The following is a 22,230-nucleotide window of genomic DNA, read 5'->3' on the forward strand; positions in this document are numbered from 1 at the left end:
ACATGATTATTGTGTGACATGCATGTATGAAAATCACACACTGAATCCCATTATTTTTGTATAATCAACTTATATAAGTATTTATAATTTTATAGAAGAAGATACCAAAGGGCTTTCTCTCTGACATGTGAAGAAGCACCTAAATAACCTAGTGATGCTTCTCAATGTCTAAGAAAAGCAAGAATGCACCAAATCCAAAATCAGAAAACAAAACAAAAAAAATAAGAAAGATAAGAGCAGAAATAAATAAAATAGAGACTAAAAGAATACAAAGTATCAAAATGCAAATGACATTCTCAATGGAAGAAAAACAAACCTAAAATTCATATGGAAGCAAGATAACTGTCAATAAACTGAGAAAAGGGCCCTCACCAGACACAGAATTTGATGAGTTTCTTGATCTTGAACTTCCACCTACAAAAAAATGAAAGAAATCAATGTTTGTTCTTTAAGCCACAAGATTATTTTTAAATTTGAAATTTGTATACTTATTATTTCACAACTCCTATTAGGTGTGGCTTAGTTCAGTCCTCTGCAGGCCAGTCAAGATTTCAATTGGGACTGCATTTTCATTCAAAAGCTTGAATAGGATAGGAGCCCATTCCAACTCAATCAGGTTATTTTCAGTATTCATCTCCATATAGCTGAATAATTCATGTCAGCTTCATTCTTCAGTTAGCAGTGAAGTGGGAAAGAGACTCTCCAACCAAGTTGGTTAGTAAATTCAAATTCTATATAACATACCATACCTACAGAGTGACATCACATCAACTCTGCCATATTGTCCTGGTTAAATCAAGTCATAGATTCCACCAATACTCAGAGGCAGGAGATTATATGAGAGTGGAATTGAATATTCTGAGCATCTAGTTCTATCTGACACACCCAGGTAGCTCAGAGGAGGATATGAGCATGACTGACACGTCTTTAGCATTTTCCCCACTTCAGAAAACCAGGAAAATTTTTGAGTCGTTGAGGCACAGTACTGAACAATAAATAATAAATGGATTATTTCCCTCTCTCCAGAATCCTAATGAAATGGCCTAGATACCCAGATTTATAATTCCTTCTTGTATGGGAGAGCCTTTCACAAAGATGAAGAAGATAACTAAAAGAGAAAAATAAGAAAAGGCAATATATGTACATCTTATGACTCTAACTACCAAAATCCTCTCTTGAAAGTGGATACTTTCAATATCAGTGCCTGTGTGTCAGTGATACTTGCTCTGCTAGTTATTGTCTACTGACCCTCAGTATTCTACTTTCCATTTTTGTTCTGCTTTTGTCCTATTGCAAGAACTTACAGACTAAAAACTGCATTTACAGACTGTCTCCATTGTCATTCAGATATGATTTAGGCTGTTTCTCAAAAATGTTCCCGTGTCATGGAAGGCAGAGGGAGGCAGATGCTATTCTTTCTCAAGGTGCACTGGAAGCTAATGAGAGTTTATACATGTTTCACTGTGTAAGGACAAACTTTATGGGTTTAAGGCAGCTACAAAATTATCAAGGCTCCCACCAGCCTTGGTAATTGGAATTGTTAATTTCTGGATTGCTACAATTGCTACTTTGGCACCAACTGGAAGCCTAGTGACAGAAGCCTGACTTCAAACCTTGTTCTTGCAGCAAATAATCTGCTTGGAAAATGCTGGAGTAGCTTCTGTTTGCTATATTAAAACTTTATCAGCATCTTAAAAATGCAAGCTTAGCCAGTAAGTCTTCCATAAATCTTATCTTAGTTTACCAGCTACCTGCTTAGGAGTAAAAATGACTCTAATGTTTCTGTTTTTTCCTTGTTCGGTGAAACAAGCATTGAAATGCTTTTGAACCTACATCTACACATTTAAGCTTTACATGTCTTTGATTGCACTTAAGATTAAATATAGAATAATTTTCCACTTTCACTTTTTCATACTTAGATTCATATTCTGTGAATGATTTCCATAAACAGCTGGTAAGAATTTTGTAAACACAAGTCTTAAGAAAATCAAATGTATTGTGCATTTTTTACTGCTTTAATATTTTAAATAAAAAACTCATTTTAAAAGATGACATAAACAATGTTACAATAATTTTAGTCCCTGAAAATGGCCAAAGAAGGATGTAAGGCTTTAGATTCTCTCTGAAATGAAGTGTTTGGGAAATAAAAATCTTCAACATGAAGAGGTCTATTAAACTAGTTTTAATAAGAGTCGTCAGAAGAGAAATGATTGTATAGCACTTTCAACTTAACATAGATATATTGCAGTGCATTTAAATTTGCTGAAGAAAAATTACTCGTGTAAAGGAGATTCTGAGTCAAATGACAAGGAGAAGAAAGCTGTAAGCATATAGCACCACTTATGTTATTAATCTGAATGACAGGGGGGAAGGAAAAAGGATAACAATAGATGCTGACAGAGCACAGTGTGAGCCATGAATTAATTTGCTCTGACAATGACACCTTTGAAAGGACAATTGCTGGCCACAAACTATAATATTTTCCCTAGAATGGAGAATACAAATAAAACAAAATAATTTTTTTTATTATTTGAAACAATATAGGATCATATTAGGGGAGGAATGTTTATTTCTTTGTTATATTTGGTAGTATATGTGACACTGTTGAAAAAAAAAAACAACTGAACTTTCCAATTCTACATTTTTTTACTGCCTGAGATTTAAAATATTTAGTTGAACTGACTTTTTAAAAAGCATCTATGATTTTTTAGTTCTATGAGAGTCTTGTGTGTGTGTGTGTGTGTGTGTGTGTGTATTTCAGTACCTTTTTAAAACAGAATGTGTCTACCTAATAAATATAGTAAATCTAGGGACATGAGTATCCTTACCAAAATTAAAATGATATCATAAACTGGGAAAAAATTGGTTATACATCTCATTTGTGTATAAATTTACCCTGGCAGTTAGGGTTGTTTCGAGTCACCTTTCTGTCAACAAAACTGGAGATAAATTTAATAGCACCCTATTGCATTACCACAAATTTAGAGGAAGGGGGGATTTTCTGCTCTGATAATTTGTATATTTGCAAAAATTTCCAGAGTTATTACATATATGCTAATGGGGAAAGACCACTTCATCTGTCTACTGCTCTGCCTAAAAGTAATATGCTCCTGACAAAAATGTTTTTACTATACAATTGCTCACATCTCCAGCAAGGTGACGTGAGAAGGGTCAGGCATCAAAGAAACCAAAAGATTACATCAGTCTCAGAATAACACCATCTAATGAAGTACAGTATTGATTTAGAGTAAAATTTGCCACCTATGATGACCTTAATCTTTTTGAGTTTCCCTTTCTTTTGTCTTAGGAAGAACAAAAGGGGAGAACAGAAAACGTAGCTATACAGACACTTGCAACAAGTTGGAGAGCAGTTTCTCAAAACATTTATTACAAAGTCTTTTTTAAGAATCTGTTTTTAAAATAATCTTAAAAGGGTTTGAGTGAATAAACTTACCCTGTGTCAGGCTTAGATGAGAGGATGATCCTTTGGACAGGAAAAAGCATATAGTAGGTTGTGAGGTTGTGTTCTGGACTGGGTTAGAAACATAAGCATGGTGAGACTTTCAGGGTTCTGGAAGTCCACAAACTATGTTGAATCTGACCCAAGAAAGTAAAATCCTCAGGAAAGTTCAACTCAGGAAATGCAAAATTTGAATGAGTTCTATGTGGGAATTCGCAAAGGAGTGGCATTTCCATTGGGATAGTTATTGTAGTGTTGATTATGGAAGCAGAAAATGCATGATGAAGGAAATCATGGAGGAGCTCATAATAATCACTGAAAATCTCTGAGTTGTCATAAGTATTGGGCTATGCAATTGTAGTGAGTTTAATTATTTGTGTATGTGAATGTATACATTTATATACATTTATATGTATATACATATATATGTACTTTGCATCATTGATGTCCATATGCCACTTCTTTCAATAGAAAAATGTAATGTTTTTAGGAAAAAATGTAGTTTCTCTCTAATTCATGTTTTTTTTAAAGTAGCACAAAATGTATGAGGACAAACAAAAGTTCATCATACATACATGTTTATGAAATAAGAGATAAGATATACAGAAAAGATTTGATATTATGACCACAAAAGGCTGTAACCTAAGTTTAGAAATGGGAAACGTACATCTGCCTAGTAGCACAAGAAGTATTAGATGCTTTTTCCAGATGAATGGATACAAAACTAATTTTCTCTTAATATTCATAGCTAGTATGGTTAGTATCATAAAATTTATACTAACCAATCTCCTCTGGGAATCCCCAACAACAATCTACCCTCATCCTCCACTCTCAGCAAAACTGGTTCAACAAAAATTAGACACTTAGGTACTATGAAAACATAAAGTAATATTACAGGGAAACACGCTGATTCAGGCCTCTCTGTATTTTCATTAAAAAATTCTGAATATGAACTCATATCAGAAGTATAGTAAGGGTTGTCCAAAGAAACAGAACCAATAGTGATTGAAGAGACTAAGAATTCCCATGATTGCTGTCTACAAACTGGAGGCCTAAGAAAGCTAGTGGTATATTTGCAGTCCAAATCTGAAAGCCTGAGAACCAGGAAACAAGTAGAATTAAGTGCTAGTCTGAGACTGAAGACTTGAGAAGAAGGATCACTGATGTCCAAAATCAGAAGATCCATTACAATCATAAGACTTATTAGCACTTTCTCTGCCCTTTTCATTCAGTTAAGGTACAACTGCATTGGTAAGGGTGATCTTTCCTAGGTCTGTTAGTTCCAAAGCTAATCTATTCCAAAAGTACCCTCAAAAGACACCTCAGAAATAATATTTGATGCACTGAGTGTCCCTTAGCTCAGTCAAGGCAACTCAAAATTAGCCAACACATTTAGCACCTGAAGAATCCTATACTTTATTTATATTAACTAAACAGTAAGGCTAACTTACATAATTTCAAAAAGAGAATACCTTTGCTTTTAAAGATACGGCTTTTCATGATGAAATTATCTTTTTTACAACTATATTTTTATATATGTTGTTTTATACTGGTTATGGTAAGGTTTTTAAAAATTATCATCTGCATTTCCAAGATTAAGAATCCAAAGTCAACAAATACAGACAGACACATTGTTGATAAGAAACAGAATTTTAAGTATTTTTTTAATGTTATGTGCAATTTGGACACAGATTTGCTGTTAACATATGCCTGACATTATCTTATATGAAAGCAATAGAGATTGGTATAAAATTCTTGTTTTATGATAATATTAATTCAAAGTTTTTTAGGATTACACCACTAAATTTTGTAATATTTGATTCTCCAAAGAGATTATAAATAATTTTATAGTTTTATGGTAAACCATGAATACAGTTATACATGTTGTACACATATTCATATGGCTAGCAGTGTAGATGAAAATGCAGAAGCATATTTTAAGCCTGGGTGTATATGCAGATATAAGTAAAGATTATATCTTAGAGTGAAATTTTTCAATAAATATATGAAAACAGGGTAAATTATACACTTGGAAACAGAACACTGGTAGTAGTCAAAACCTTTGATTCATTACCTATAAAATGGAATTTATTATAATCTTACTTACCTTGCAGGGTGGTTTTTGAGGAATAAACCAAACATTGTATCCAAAGTGTCATTTGACAGTAATAATGTACTCAAAATATTTTAATTAGTATTATAGTAATCCTTAGAGCAAACACTGGAATACACAGGCATCCAAGTGCCTTAAGTACACCTTGGTTTGGCTTCCTATCTAATTCCAAGCTCATCTTTTCTGGAATTATCTTTAATACACCAAAAAGTATCCCTAGCATCTACTTCTCAATTGTATGATAAAAAAGAGCTAGGAACAATTTGAAGGTAGAGACTTATGTTCAATGACTAAAATTTTTTTCCCATGTTCTATTAATATGAATACTAATCTAAGAGAGCCAGGCATTGGGCCAGTTATCGCTTTATGACAGAAATTTGAAGGGAATATGCATATTCATGTCTGAAATTCTTAAAGCAGGTTTGGTTTCTGGTCTAAGATTTGTTTTTTCAGTATCACTTTAGAAGCTGTAATAGGATATTCCCAGGAAAGTTGCTAGTGCTTTCATGATAGTTTTCATTTTATTCATCTGTTTATATTTTTTTATTAAAGCAATGTAGAACTGTTTTATATCTAGAGAACTGTGCAAGACTTAGTCTATTATTTACAATTAATGTTTAATGGAAAGTTGTGAATAAAAACCACATAAATATGCAGTAAAGAACATAATCATCCGTGTGGAGGCAAATAGTCAGCAACGATGTGAATTAGGAAGTGAGAAGACTAAATGTAAGGTCATAATTTAGATACAATTTTATTTAAAATTATAGCATGCAAAGCACATATACTTAAAGTGTCAACGAAAGTGTTTACATGATTTTATGTGGATAAAAGTTAATTATCAAGATATACTGGTCTGATGTAAATATGATAAAGACAGAAAAAAATAACATAAAATTTGTGACTCTTTTTTCTATATTCATATAAAATGAAGGCAAATAATTATTCAGAAGTTTTATTATAAATCCATTATTATATATTTTATATATATATGTACATATGCAGAAGCCATAATGCAAGTAATTAATGTTTATACATTTATTTATTTATACATACCACATCTAAAATTTATAACTGAAGTGAAAATTAAAATTACAAATATTACAAAATAGTTAATTTACGAAGATATCTTATATTCATTAAAAAAGTTTAAGAAGAGGGAAATTTATGAACAAGATTTTTTATAAACAATGAAAAATAAATTAAAAGTCATCATTGGGAAACATGCAGCATTCATTAGTAATTAAAGATATTTTGCAAAACTCACCACACTTCACATTTACTAGCAGTATTGCAAGAATTAGAGAGACACACAGTCATATGGCCTTAGAGGAAGTTTAATTAAGGCAATATTTCAGAGGAAAATTTGACATCGAACAACTATCAAAGTCCACATTTTTTACTTAAATTCAATACTGGGGTACTCATACTGAAGCATGTTCACTTAAGAGTGGGAATGTGTTCACTGCAGTGTCGTACCTAACACCAAAATACTGGAAGCAAACTAAGGGTCCATCAATAGGACACTGTTTACATGAGTGTAATATTAATATAATGGAATAGTCATTGACATTTTCTAAAAAACGAATGAGATCAATCATATGAGGTTATTTGCATAGGGTTTTAAGGTACATTTTTACATTAAAAACAATAGGATTAGTAATGATTTGCAATTCTATTAGTAATGATTTGTGATGACATTCTCACATATTGTTTTTTTCACCCTTTTTGTGGTATGATTCAATAAAATTGTATTCTGTGCAATCTAGGTATACAACATAATGTTTTGATATATGTAATATACTGTTTAATGATTATGACAGTCAAAGTAATAAATGAAACCATCGTCTCACATAATACCTTTCTTGTTGTGTATGTGCATTGAGATCTACTGTCTCAGAAAATCTGAAGTACACAATAGATTATTAACCATAGTTACCACGCTGTGCATTACTTCTTCAAAACTTATTTAATGTATACCCAGAAGATTATAACATTAATCAACATCTCATTTTCTCCATTCTCCCATTCCTGATAACCACCCTTCTATTCTGTGCTTCTGAGTATGATTTTTTAGATTCCATTTATAAGTGAGAGACCCAAGATTTATTTTTTCTCTTTGCTTATTTAATTTAACATACTATTCTCTAGGTTTACCCATATTATCTCAAATGGCACTTTGTCCATATTAAGATTGATTAATGTTTAATTTTACTTATTTCCACATTGTCTTTACTCATTCATCAATCAACAAAAACAAAAACTGATATAACAACACTACAGCTAAAATAGTTGGTGTGATATAATATCTGAACATTTGACTTACAGAAAAGATATTTTCTTTAAAAGCTAGTTTTTGGTGTTAAATTTGTTTCTAGTGAAACATCAAAGTTGCACTAATGGAAAACATATATACACTTATTTTCATTCCAGTGAATTGACTGGTTAACCTTTTAATGTGTTTCTTTTTCTTACATTCCTATGGGATCATACAAACTTGTACACACAGAGGGTAATGCTGCTGCTTTGACCTGTCTTTTTTTTTTTTTAATCATTACTCTTCTTTTATTGGCATACTCTCATGTCTATAGTGTTCTAAAAATTGGTTGGATTTTCCATTAAATCATGATAGACTTGGGTATTTAGTTCTTGTTTTTTTTATAATTTAGTCCTAATGTCAATAAAATATATCTATTAAAGCAAATTATATATCTACATTTTAAAATAAAATTTCTCTTCATATGATGCAGATTTTACTTATCTCAACTGGTAATGTCAAGAGAAAATTGTTCCTGATTTATACTCATGTTTATAGGATAAACTCCTTTGCCATTAATGAAAGCTTCCAGAATTTAAGACCATAGCTGGTCTCAAAAAGACTGCCTAGTTGCCAATATTATTTCTGCACTTTAAATTTGGAGAGAATCACATTATTTTGAGTAATAGCATAATCAATTTGAAGTAGAAGAAGATATGGATAATTTAATCATTTTATCTAAAATAAACTAAAGGACAAAGGGAGATAAGAGACAAAGTGTCCAGGCAAAATTGTTATAATCCTTGTTTAATATATGATTAAGTCTATGAATACATGAAGCATGAAGGAAAAGAATTATTAGGATAAGCAATTTGCCAATTTTCATCATAAAACTAAAAAAAAGAGAGCACTAATTTCTCAATAATTTCTAAAATGTTTGAAGCTCAATAAGTCTCTATAATTAAATTTTTCAAAATTCAATAAACCTGAAAATTTAATGTCTAATGTGGGTTTTTAATGCAATCTTGAATCTAGAATACTATAAATAATGAAGTGTAATGAATCATTCCCACATTATTTCATTATCTTCTAAAGTGTTATTTTTTTATAACGTCATTTTTTGAAGTGACATTATAAAACCTGGGCATTATAAGTAATGGTTGTATAATACATTCTGAAAAATATTGACAAGACTTGAAAGGTTCTCTATTATAATAAACAATATATTTAGTAAACCATCTAGTGTTGTTAATTTTTTCAGTAACTTTTGAAGCATTGAATGTAATAGAGTTAATTTTTGGTTGTCATAAAGCTAAACGTTATCAGGTAACATAGAGTTAAATGAGTGTTCATGAGTACACTTGGGTGGTTTTTTGTGCATGTGGATGCTATTTTGTTTGATTCCAATAATTACATGTTTGTTTCTTCTTAAACAATTACAATATTAATATTTGTTGCCTTTTAAGAACTCCAAAAAATATAGTAACTCATGTTTTTTGTTTCTTTTAAAAATATTACAATTTTGTATAGGAGTGTATAAATCTTGTATAAATTTGAATAATTTTATTTGATCAAATTTAGTTCATAGTACTCTGATATCTATATTAATTAAGAAAAAAACATGAGATATTGAAATATGTGTTATATATTAATATTAAAATATATTATCAAATCAAATGATATTAAGACCTATAAACAACCAGTTATTGAAAATACTTATGCTCAAAAAAGGTCACAGTAAATGTAAACTCACAAATACAGAGCCCATATGAGTCAACATTGCTATTTCCTTCATTGGAAGGCAAATTAATACTTATTTCATTGTTATATATCTCTGGAGAGTAATGATTGAGAATTTATTTCATAATCTTCATTTGAAAAGATTGTTCAGAAAGAACTTTACTTTTTCAAACATAATTTTTCTTTCTTATAATTTGGATAGTTTTGAGGATAATTATTGGTGATATTGTTAACAAAGATCATTATTATTTCTTTGAAGCTCTTTTAATCACATTCAGGTAGATCAGAAATCCAGCTATATTTAAGTTGTTCATAGAGTGTTGGAGCCCAAAGATATCAATGATATAAAATGCTTTCTGCCAATCTACCATTTTATTAAAGAATAGCTTTCAGCCCAGAAAGAATGTGCTCACAAAATTCTTTAATGTAAAAACCAGAAATTAAAGCTTGCAGTACTAATGTATGACCATTGATTAGCAATTACAGCAGGTATCTTGTGGATTACCTAACGATATATTTTAGGTGACTTTGATTATAAATGCTTAAAAGTAATTAAACTTAATGAAAAGGTTTAATGTCTACAATTCACCACTCATATGGCAGGCAACTATCTAAGAATATCATAGCCGTGTAACTTCAGAATGTCCAGTTTCCATTAAGTTCTTACAACTTAAGAAACATAACAGAAATTGAACTAGAAGGTATCTATAACTAGTTTATTTACTAAGAGTGTACTCCTTACTGTGTTGAGAGTCATCAATACATCAAGGGACTAGTGGAATCCATGTGCAAAATAACTAGAATAATATCATTTGAAACAAAGTTTTTATTTTGCATTACATGTATTTCTACTTTATTTTATTTATTTTCCTTATACTTTTGCAATTTTAATTTTAATTTTTGAATCTTTACAGTGGCCAATAACATATTAATATAAGTGATTCAAAGATAATTAAGGTATCATTTCATACTTAAGAAATTTATTTTACCTTCTTTAGTTAATTGAGCTCAAATATAATTCATAGTTGTTTCAAGATAACTGACATATAAATAAATATACATTGATGTGTCTATGTGTAAGTGTATCAGTCAGGGTGGGGACTGTGAATAGAGTCTGTCTATTCATCTATCATACTATCAACCATCCTGTCCATTTATCTGTATTTATGTCTAGTGGCCTACCTATATGGTCCTCTATTCTAGAAAGGATTTGAAGCAAGTATTAGTAAAACAGAAGGAAAATCTTTTAGCAATACAAAGTATTTAAATTTTCACAGGGGCTATGACAGGTTAGGGTGCTCTTGAAATTCCCTGAGGGTTAAGACATCTGTTAAGGCTGAATGCCAGTGCTTTGTGAAGCACTCAGAGCCAACAGAGAATACAAATCAAAACTATTCAAGGGATGTTTTTCTTATTGCAATTTACCAGGAATTTTACAGAATATTTAGTGGCTATTTAATCTGACATAAAATGGAAAATTAGCAGTTGCTTTCTAACCGCATCTGGTGACAAGCGAGGCCACAATGTAGTCCAGATGCCATTCATTGCTACATATTTCCAAGTCCCCGTTTTGGCTGACATCTCTAACTACTTCAATATGGCACAGAAAACACACAGAGAGAAAGCGCGAATAAGAGAAAGAGAATTCCAGCTTTGATGAAAAACAGTGAATCAAAACAGTCCATTTTCAGTGAAAGAAGCATTTCCTTGTGAAATATGCTTCTTCCCTCCTTCATCCACTCTCCCTTTTGTTAAATACACATGGTTTTCCCCTATCAGTAATTCAACATCCATTTTTAATATCACATGAAGAACGTATTAAAATTACATTACTCTAATGTTAGGATGACCAATATTAGATTCAGCAATATAGGTGAATATTAGCTAATTTCTGAAACAGCAGTTCTCTCTTTTTGTTTTATTGTGAACTCTTTTAACAATTCAGTTCCACTTTCTATTTGACTTTCGAATGCAGACATACATTTTGCTAAAGGCTTTTCGATTTCTTCCCAGTTAATGAGTTACAAATCTCAATTCTGTAGAGTATGTTACTTTTTAAAATGCAACTCATATTTCTCGTTCCTTGCAGTTTCTTGGATCATGACCTTCACTATTTATAAGCTTTTTATTTTGTTTCTTTAAAATACTTATAAGATTAATGTTGTGTTCCTGGTGATTTTTTTCACAATATACCCTGAATATATTCCGATTTATTGTTGTTCCCTACCTGTAATATTTGCTATATTATATTTCAGCAAGGAACATTTTTTGGACGAACTCAACTTTTTTTTACATTTGCCTACATTTATCATTAATCCATAATAAAACTCTGAAAGTTGAAAATATTTTGCCACGATGCTAAGATTCAGTGCATTCCCTGCTCTTTTTTTAACACAGTGAGTTTTTGATACTGCATTGAAGGGCTTCTTTCATGGGTATGTCTTGCTGACAAATATTGTATCCCAATATACCCTCTTACAATATAGGATAAAGTGTTCAAATATTAGAGGCCAATCACTGGCAATCCATTTGTCCAAAGAAAATATTACTAAGGCCTTAGTGCAACACAGAAATTCAGAGTTACTTAGTAATATAAACAAGGATTTACTTCATATAAAATTTTAAATATTGCAGAAAATACATTTCGAGTTGAAATGTAGCTCTTTAAGACACTGAAATTTCTTACATAAACTTGTGCTTTCATTATCTCCCAGAAAAATCTCATGTTTTTTAACCCCAGAACTAGATCAGTAGGAGCATATTTTTGCAGCATCTCTGGCCCTTGAATACTAAATAATAATGGTGCTTCAACAGTATTGTGAAAGTCAAAATGGGCCCTTAGAATTTCCTCAGGATGCTGCACCAAATGTTATACAACCACACAATTTCATATTAGATGGTAAAAATTGGAATGGTTTTCTTCTATGCCCAAGATTAAAGCAGCAATGTTCTTAAACAAACAAACAAACAAACAAACAAACAAAAACTCTTTATAGTAACAAGATGGCATTTCCAGAAGTCCTTATTAAAGTTAAGGAATGAATTTAATATGGTCAAGGAATATCATTCAATATACAAAATTAAGTTGTATTTCTATATCTTAGCAGTGAACAATTAGAATATGCAATAAGACATATATGTGTATGTATAAAAATACATACATAAAATTTATATATCTAAACTCTGGATCAGATGACACAATATTAAGATTTTAAGTGATATACCTATTCAAAGCAATCCTAATCAAAATCCAAGGTTTATATATTGTTTGGTTTTGTTTTAGAAATCCCCAATCTGATTTTAAAAACTATGGAAAAATTGAAGATCTAAAATTGTCAATAGAGATATGAACATGAAGAAAACAAGCTGAAAATCTGTACTATCTGATTTGAAAATGTAACATAAAATTATTCATTAAAACATAATTAGTGTATTGGAAATAACATGGAAGTACAGATTATTGGAAGAGATAATTAAAATATATCTTTATGTGATTAGTGATAATTGAAATTCTAAAAACCAACAATTCAATAGAGGAAACATATTCTTTTCAACAAATTATACTGAATCAATTGCACATCCATACTTTAAAATACTAAATCATGAATTCTACAATATAAAAATAATGTGTAACAGCTATTAGAGCTAAATATAATAATGAAACTATAAAACTGTTGAATAAATAGGAATAAACTTAGTGACATGTGATTGTATAAATACTAAATCAGTAGGTAAAAATAAAAGGGCTTTATAATGTTACCTTTCTCTGCTCTTTACAAAGCACTGTTAAAATGTTATGGATTGATGCAATGATATTTGTAATGTGTGAACTGATACTACGGTTCGTATCAAATATCCATATGTTAAAGATTTGGTACATGACATAGCACTAACGGGAGGTGGTAGAACCTTGGAGTGGGAGAGCCCAGTAGAAGGTCCTTAGGTCATTGGGAATATAACCATGAAAGGGATTGTGAGCCCCATCCTCTTAGTCACTGCATTCACTGTATTTCCTGACTTATGTGTAGTCTGATCCATCATGCACTCTCTGACATTGCTACCTGGCATCCTCAACAGAGGCCCAAGGAAATGGGGTTACCCAAACTTTAACTGGAATTTCCAGAACTATGAGCCAAATAAAAGTCTTCTCTTTATAAGTTCATTGCCTTGGGTATTTTGTTCTAGTAATGTGAAGACAGCTAATACACAGGAGGTAGGACTTTCATACAAAATTATTAATTTTCATACATCATCAATAGGAAGAAATAAGCCAGTTCAAAACAGGTAATTTGAACTTAAAAAGAGTTATCTTCCTTAATGGAAGCCTTGTCCATTTATATCGGGAAACATTTCGTAAATGAGATGAAAAAAAGGAGAAAGAATATTTAGAGGAGTTCAGGACAGGAATAGAAGGGAGACAAGAGGATAATGAAAAAGTATGGATAAGATAATAAGAAAGAGAAAAAGGATGAGTTTGACTAAAACACAGTGTCAATTTTATCGTGCAATACTTTTGTAAACCATATATAATCCCTAATGTCGGCTAATATAGACTTTTTAATATAAGCAATTATTTGATTTTTAATGGAACATATCAAAAGAACTATTGAAGACAAAGAAATGAAATTAGAAGTGAATGTATTAAAACCAGGGTATGATTTAATGAATAATAATAGAAACAATAAAAGGAAAATCTTTCCAGTAGTAGATTTATATCAATGTGTATCTGTTAGGTAGATAACTACTTCCAGAAGGAAAAGACTAAGCCAAATATTTGTGATGTTGAGCCAAAGCACAGATACTCATTTTATTTTTTCATATATTGTGATTCATGATGACATTTATTATAATGATGAATTTTATTAGCTTTGTAAAGAAGACATTCTATGTTATTTTCTTTAATTAAAATATTTTTGCTCTGCCCTTTCTGACACAATAGCTTTTAGAGTCACAGAGTAACATCTCTTCTACATGAACCTGGAAAAGTTAATTAAGTCCCAAATTCATATGTTTGAGTCCTGACCTCCAGTACTTTAGAATGGGATTGTAATTAGATATTGAGTATGTAAAGAGATAATTAAGTCAAAATGAAGTCATTAGCATGGGCTTTAATCCAGTATCACTGGTGTCCTTGCAAGAAGAAAGTATTTGGCCAAGAACATGGACAGGCACCAACAAAAGACCACAAGAGAACACAGGGGGAAGCTTGCCATCTCCAAGCTAAAGTAATGCATCAGAAGAAATAATCCTGTCCAAATATTCTCTCAGACTTCTAGAACCAGAGGTAGAAGACAACAATTTTTTTTTTTAAGCTATTAAGCCTGTGGTACTTTGTTATGGCATCCTTAACACACTAACACAAGATGTTAGTCTTGTTGTAAATAAGATGGAGAGAAAATAACTCATCTCAGAGGGGACTTAAGTTCAATTGGCATTTTCCCCCTGTCTTTATTATGCACCACTTAAATCTGTGTTCTACATGCTAATAAGCAAAGTTAAGTCAATTACATTTTATATTTATGCTCCCAAATGTGTTATAAGCTACTATCCTTCATGAAATGTTGAAGAAAGAGTATTGCATATAAGAAAACACAGTTCTTCTTTAGAAGATCAGCCACTTTTATGTTTTTATAATAACCATGAAAGATGTGCAGTCTTACCCATACTGATTAGTTTTGCTGATTTTGTGTGATAAAATTCAAGCTTGAATTTCTATAGTCCTATATAAACAATGTTTTAATACTAATTAAAATTTCAATACTAAATATAAAAACTCAAAATGATATTATATAAAATATTTTATAAAATTAAAAAAATATATACATACACACATGCTCTTATCTCTAACACAGCATACTTATTTATTTATTTCAATTTTTCTATTTATATTTTTATAACATTTTTCTCAGAGTATGTATTATCATATTGTTTAATTACATCTCTTTTTATTAGTTATTCAAAATGGTACTTTTTATTCCATTAAATACATAAATAAATATTTAATCATGTGAGTATGCTGTTTTATTTTTTAATACTTTTGTATTATAGTATTGAATTATTTTTCCCGAGCTCCGAAGGCTGCAATTCCGAGATCAAGGTGTTTTAAGCAGGTTTGGTAATTCCTATTTCTTTTTATTTTAATTTTACAGTCTGAACATTATACTTCCATTTTTACTTATATATGTCTGTTGTTTAAGCAAGTCATTCTGTCATGGTCATTGTTTTGGAAATCCTTGCAGACAGTAGTTTAAAAAATGATTTTAAATTCCAAATGAAATTAAAAGATGTAAAATTTTGAGGAAAGTTTTGGGATAATACAGTATTTCATTTTTTTTAATTTCCTAAGGAACTGCCATACTGTTGTACATAATAGCTCCATTATATTAAGGGCAATGAAACACCCAAAGAAAAATAAATACTGCATGATTCCACTTAAATGAGATCTCTAATAACTGTCAAACACACAAGCAGAGAATAGGAAAGAGGGCAACGTGGGCAGCTGCTGTTCAGAGTGATAAAATTTTAATTAATACAAAATGATTAAGTTCAAGATATCTGCCACATTTTATTTCTATAGTTGGCAATACTCTATCATATGCATGATATTATTAAGAGAGTAGATCTGCTGAGAATTGTTTTTGGCACAATAACAAAGAAAAGAAAGAATTAGGGGAAAATGTAAGATGAAAAGAAAAATGAGGGTGGAGAATATCTATGGCATTTAGATGATTCATGGGGTGCTTTCAGTATTCATAAACTGAGGTGGTCTTGTTTTTCAGGGTCTACATCCCGCAAGCCTGAGGGTCCGTCTCCTCACCAGTCAAGCCATCTGAATGGACATAAAAATCTGGAATGCTTAGTAGAAGACAGATAATGAGCATTACTTATAGCATCTAACCTTCCCTGTGTAAAGTTCCCAGAAAAAGAGAGCAACTATTTTGCAGGAAGTCTTCCCAGAATTATTTTATATGAGGAATATAGTGTAAAGCAGTGCAGTGGATGGTCAATAACACATTCTGTAACATGCTACTCTTGAGCCAGGTATAGTGGTGCATGCCTGTAACCCCAGATACTAAAAATGCAAGAGGATCTCAAGTTTGAGGCCAGCTTCTGCAATTTATTAAGCTCCAGTCTCAAAATAAGGAAATAAAGTACTGGGGAGGTATCTCCGTTGTACAGCTCCTTTAGGTTCAGTATAGAGTATGAAAAAGATCATGATGATGATGATGATGACGACATTAATGATGATGAAGAATTTAAAAATTAAAAAAAGAATTGCTAGGGCAGTTCTAATGCTCTGCATTAGAGCACCCTTAGGTTCAATCCCCAGTGCCACAAAAAATAAAAGAGGGATTCAGTCTCGAATCTCAAGGTACTATATCTTCCATAGCTGAGATTATGGACAGTTGAGAGCTCAGCTGAGATGACCTTGAAGAATTGCATTTGGCTAAAGACAGCCTTCTTTTGCAAGTGACTCTATCATCCTAGACCAGTCCACATTCAAGGACTTGATATGGTCTACCTCAAGTCAGTGGTAGACCATCAAGTCCTTGAATCATCCTAGTCCCACAGCCCACTTCCAAGAATGAGTGGCACACTTTTGAGACTGCAGTGCAATCCCCAGTCTTTCCTTTGAGCCACCCCACTTCTTTCATTCTCCAGTAAATAGGCTATGTGCAAACTTATCTCCAGTCTTTTTCCAGGAAAGCTGACCTAAGACAACTAAGTTATGTAAAATTGGATTTGTTATATAATTTCATTAGCTTTAATTCAGAAGTCTTATTATGTACACTCATTGCAATAAATTATTGCTGTAGCATTTTCCTCTGCAGAAAGCTTTTATGAGGAAAAGGTATCACAAAGTGTATCTTTTATGTTCCAGGTCTGATGCTATTGTATGGCTTTTGCTCTTTATTTTTACTTACACAATTCATGAATAACTTCAGAGATTTAGTAGATCCTAATCCCAATCTTTCTTTAACTCCACAGTTTAAATTCAGATTATAAACCCAAATAATAAATGAAGTTCATTGTGTGACAGTGGAGAATATTTATTATTTTTTTTCTTACCTGGAAACAGACTTGACTTAATACCATTGACCTTCTAGTCATTTATATTATAGTGTACTGTGAATGCAGGGAAAGGGATTTTAAAGGGCACCTATCAGCTTGGGACCCTAGTTATAAGCAAAATAAAACAACTCTGAATATACAATAAGAAATATAATGTACTAGAGAGATATTGAATACTTCACCAAATCATTTGTGTGTGTGTGTTATACCACTATTGTCCTTTTGAAATTGCTTCTTCAAGCATATTTGTGAAGTTTGTTCTGTGACTTATATGTTTGATGATTTATGTCATTATAAATAATACCCCTGTGTTATATTTTCTTTCTCATTTCCTCCATTTTTCTCTTGCACAATACATTGCCATCAAAATCTGACATTAATCTAATTTTCTATCCCTCAGTAGAGACCTGGTCTCTTGTTTGCCTAGCCAAATAATTAATTTTTTGTTCTTTTTCTTTATTTATAATAGTTTTACCTTATTTTACTCAGAGTTGTCTATTTTGTGTCAATGTCCTCAGGTAGGCAATGTGCCTTTTAAAAGGTAAGGCTACATTTTCTCTTAATTTAAAATGTCTTAAAAATATAGTGTATAGTAGTTTTATTCCATTGCTTTAATTGTCTTTTTGAGAATTGCTATCATCTGTGAAACTGGTCTTCTTTGTCTAGGTTCAATATCCAAAATCTTTCCTCAAAATTTTACATCTTTTAATTTCATTTGGAATTTAAAATCTTTTTTTTTAACTACTGTCTGCAAGGATTTCCAAAACAATGACCATGACAGAATGACTTGCTTAAACAACAGACATTTATTTTCCCCTGAGCTCCGAAGGCTGCAATCAAGAAGGCTGAGATCAAGATGTTTTAAGCAGGTTTGGTTTCTCCTGAGACTCTCCTTAGCTTGCAAGTAGCTGTTTTCTCCCTGTGTTCTAACAAGGCCTTTCCTTTCTTTACACCCTCTCCTAGTGCCAATTTTTACCATTACACGAACACCAATTCAATTGGAAAAGGTCTCCACACTAAGACTTCATTTAGCCTCATTTACCTTCCATAAGCCCTCCCCCCCGCCAAAAAAAAAAATGGTCACTGTGGAGATCAGAGCTTCAATGTATGAATTTTGGGGGAGACCCAATTCAGTTCATAACAAACACTTTCTAAGATCTCTGAGTTTGTTATTGTTGTTGTTCCTTCTGGTTTAGTGTTAATATCTGAAAACTGTCCCTGATATTACTGATTTTCTTATTGAGCAAATAGGCTACATTTACATTTTCCCTGTTGACTGGGTATCTTATTTCTGAGCTTTGTAATTCTGAATCATATTTTCCCATCGCTTGTATCATTTTCCTAATACCATTTATCTCATTTTATAATCTTCTTCTAGATTGTTGCCATATTTTTCTAATATGCATTCATTTACTTGAGGTATGATATTCAGAATGTTTGATCTTTTTTTTTTTTTCACTTAAAACATGATTGAAAGTAGTTCAATAGCTAGTCCTTTCAATTGCTCAGATATAAGAAAATTGAATGCTTTGGGTACTGTTTGAAGATATTTTCTGCCATTGGCTGGATGGGATGATACCTTTTTAATTTTCTCATTTGTTATATCAGTTCTGTTACTGTTGTTGCAAAGTGTTTGTAATATTTGTTGCCTCCATTCTTCTTCAAATTCATTATTAAATATCATTCTCTCCTTTCCTCTGAGATTGTCTACCCAGATCTATTTGTGACCTATTCCCTGGGGTTTTGTCTCACTGTGGATCTTAGCTCCGTTTTTGCATATTTATGAGAAATCTCTGGATCCAAGCAAGCTCCTAAATCCTCAGAGCAATTCTTCTCTTCCTTATAATCACTCTTCCAGTTTTATCAGCAGCATACAGAATGGCACTTAATGCCGGCCTGTGATGTGACAAGATGTCCTTTTAGTGTGTGAATTCTTGGTGATTACCAGGTTCTTGGGCCCCACAGAAGCCTCTCTAGTCTCCCCCTCCCATACACACCAGCCAACATTAAGCTTCTGTGCACATCTCTTTCCTGCCATTGGTGGTTTGGTTCTACCTGCTTTCCTTTCTGAAGGAATTTGAAACATTTGTTTTTTTCCAACTACTGTCTTCAAGGATTGCCAAAACACAGGCCATGACAGAATGACTTGCTTAAACAATAGAAATTTATTTTCTCCCAGCTCTGGAGGCTGCAAGTCCAAGATCAAGGTGTTGTAAGCAGGTTTGGTTTCTCCAAAGAAACCAAGTAGCATCTAATTATGATGACTTTTTTATCCTTCTGTCTTTATCTTTCCTTGGAGGAGCATAAGGAAAATTCAAAAAAGAGCTACAATGATGCCATCTTGTTGCTGACTCAACACTTTTAATAGATATTCCATACTTGTCTGTAATTGATCAAGATGGCCTTAATGTTTTCTTCAATCTTAATCAACTTTAGACCCATTTCTTCCTGAATTCTGGCCCCCAACCTTCCTTTTCTTGGAGCATTTACTTTAGAAATTTACATTTATAAATTCTTCATCTCTCCCTTTGAGATGAATATATTTTCTCAGCCTCTGGTCAGTTTTTTTAGCATAAAGCTTGCTTTCTTTTGGACCTAGGAGTCTTTCCATTGAAATGTGATCATCAGAAAAAACAGAGCAGCTATCAACCCACAGACAGTGTGTGTGTGTGTGTGTGTGTGTGTAGATGCCTAATTTTAATAAACAGCATTAAGCCATCACAGGGGCCTAATCACATTGATTAATCCTAATGTCCTCCAGTATTTTTATACTATATCACACCAGCACTAATTACTCTCCCAAATTTTCTATCAGTGAAATTGAATTCAGTCTCTCCCTTATTGTAATGGGCTTGACCCCTCCTGCAATAATCCCAAATAAAGTTATCCTTGTCTATTTAAATCTGTCCAGTGAAATTTTTCTTTGACATGATTGGGTCATGATTTACTCATCATTAGATAAATTTCACATTTGTTTAGATGATGTTGATGTTTTTCTTTTAGTTTTAATTTACTTCTCTGGTGTAATAATATAAAGTATATTTGAAAATATATTCTTTTATTCATTTTATTTTTTTTAAATATACAACAGCAGTGGAATGCATTACAATTCTTATTACACATATAGAGCACAATTTTTCATATCTCTGTATATAAAGTATGTTTATGCCAATTCATGCATTTATACATGTACTTTGTGGGTTTATTTGCATTACAATTATATATATCATATTTTTTCATATCTCTGTTTGTATATCAAGTATGTTGACACCCACTTCAAGTCTTCTTACATGTAGTTTGTATAATGATTTCCATCACATTCCACCATCCTTGTTAATCCCCTGCCTCCTCCCTTTCCCTGCCACCCCTCTTCCCTATCTAGAATTCATCTAATCCTTCCATGCTCTCCCTCCCTATCCTACTATGAGTCAACCTCCTTATATCAGAGAAGACATTTGCATTTGTTTTGGGGGGGATTGGCTAACTTCACTTAGCATTATATTCTCTAATTCCATCAATTTACCTGCAAATGCCATGATTTTGTTCTTTTTTAATGTTGAGTAAAATTCCATTGTGTATATATGCCATTTTTTTAATCCATTGAAGGGCATCTAGGTTGGCTCCACAGTTTAGCTATTGTGAATTGTGCTGCTATAAACACTGAAGTGGCTGTGTCCTTGCAGTATGCTGTTTTTAAGTCATTTGGGTATAGTCCAAGGAGAGGAATAGCCGGGTCAAACTCAAAAAAAAAAAAAAAAAAAACTGAAAAAACAAATAATCCAATCAACAAATGGGCCAAGGATCTGAACAGACACTTCTCAGAACAGGATGTACAATCAATCAACAAATATATGAAAACATGTTCATCATCTCTAGCAATCAGAGAAATGAACATCTAAACTATTCTAAGATATCATCTCACTCCAGTCAGAATGGCAGCTATTATGAAGAAAAACAACAATAAGTGTTGGCCAGGATGTGGGGAAAAAGATATACTCATACATTGCTGGTGGGACTGTAAATTGGTGCAGCCAATATGGAAAGCAAAATGGAGATTTCTTGGAAATCTGGGAATGGAACCACCATTTGACCCAGCTATTCCTCTCCTCAGACTATACCCAAAGGACTTGAAAATATATTCTTATAGGAGATTAATTTTCTATGATATGTTGGGAATGCTAATTGAAGGAGTATGTGCTTTCAAAATTGTCATTGACATGAACCAATCAATTATTTAAAATTTTCACAAAATCTCTTTTATATTGTTTGAATGTGATCACCTCCGGTGTATTTATTGATCATTTCTACATTCTCCTCACATGAGTAAAAAATAGTATTTAATATTATCCAGATCTATATTTGAGTGTTACTAATGACTTATAATGTTAAACTTCTTATTTTTTAAATCAATTTCTTATTGAATTTTAATTGCCAAATTTAAAAAATTCTTCTGTATGATGACAATGAAAATTAGCTGGTATTTATATTGCAAAAATATTCTCCATGCCTCTTGTAGCATATGCACGTATTTTGTTTCTTTGTTTTATTCTTTAATCACATTAAGTCAAGATTATTTGTTTGTTACTT

The sequence above is a fragment of the Marmota marmota genome, unplaced genomic scaffold (genome assembly GCF_001458135.2).
Source record: "Marmota marmota marmota unplaced genomic scaffold, marMar, whole genome shotgun sequence".
NCBI classification, from domain to species: Eukaryota; Metazoa; Chordata; class Mammalia; order Rodentia; family Sciuridae; genus Marmota; species Marmota marmota.